We start from the raw sequence: 885 nt of genomic DNA, 5'->3' as shown, positions 1-885 counted from the left end.
GTGCCCCACACAGCGTTCCTCTTCAAGAATTGAAGCTTTCCATAACGTTATGTTACTTAATGACAGTGGTGGCAACAGAACTCTTTGCAGCTTCTTCTAACAACACACCACTAAATTGGGGTTTCATTGCATCTTCCCACATATCCCATGTGATACATTTATTTACCATTTTGATGGTTGTTTACAACCCTGTTTAATTTTTGGAGGTTATGAGATTGTTACTTGGCCTCCTACTAAGATTCTGTGTTTTTCCTCAGTTCAACCAGGCAGATGGTGGGATGATAGTTTCATGTACACCACAAATGCTTCAGTCTACATCATGCACCATCATCTATCTGTTTGGTGTTACTTGCATACTATAGAATTGCTCTTCCTTACCACTTCCTTCCCTACCAGATCCTGTACTACCTCCCACAGGATTTGTAACCAAGGGGGGGCTGGGACACTAGTATGGTTGGGAATTGACTGTAACACCATTGGTCAGGCCTGATTCGCAGACCATACCTTTCATTGTTCCCAATTTATCTGAAAACAGCCTAGGAAAATTATGAACAAGCTGATCAGTCTTAGATGAGAGAATAAGCTTACAGTTTGCTTAATTCATATTTGGAAAACGAAGGAGTGAGAGTACTGCTTACGAGAATCCATAAGCTTGTAGTTATACTTACATCACTGCTTAGCGGCCTCCGTAGTCTAGAGGTAACGTTCCCACCTCATGACTCGTAGTGTGCGGGTTCAAATACCCGGCGGAGGTCGTCGAATTTTTAAGGGCGGAAAAATTCAGGGACTTAAGCCGTGGGTCCCGTGTTATAGCTTTACGGCACGTTAAAGAACCTCATATCTCCAAAGGAGGTCACTGAGCCAAATTAACGGACGTTTCCTGCC

The sequence above is a fragment of the Cryptotermes secundus genome, unplaced genomic scaffold (genome assembly GCF_002891405.2).
Source record: "Cryptotermes secundus unplaced genomic scaffold, Csec_1.0 scaffold1390, whole genome shotgun sequence".
NCBI lineage: Eukaryota > Metazoa > Arthropoda > Insecta > Blattodea > Kalotermitidae > Cryptotermes > Cryptotermes secundus.
Note: the sequence above shows the minus strand (reverse complement) of the source record.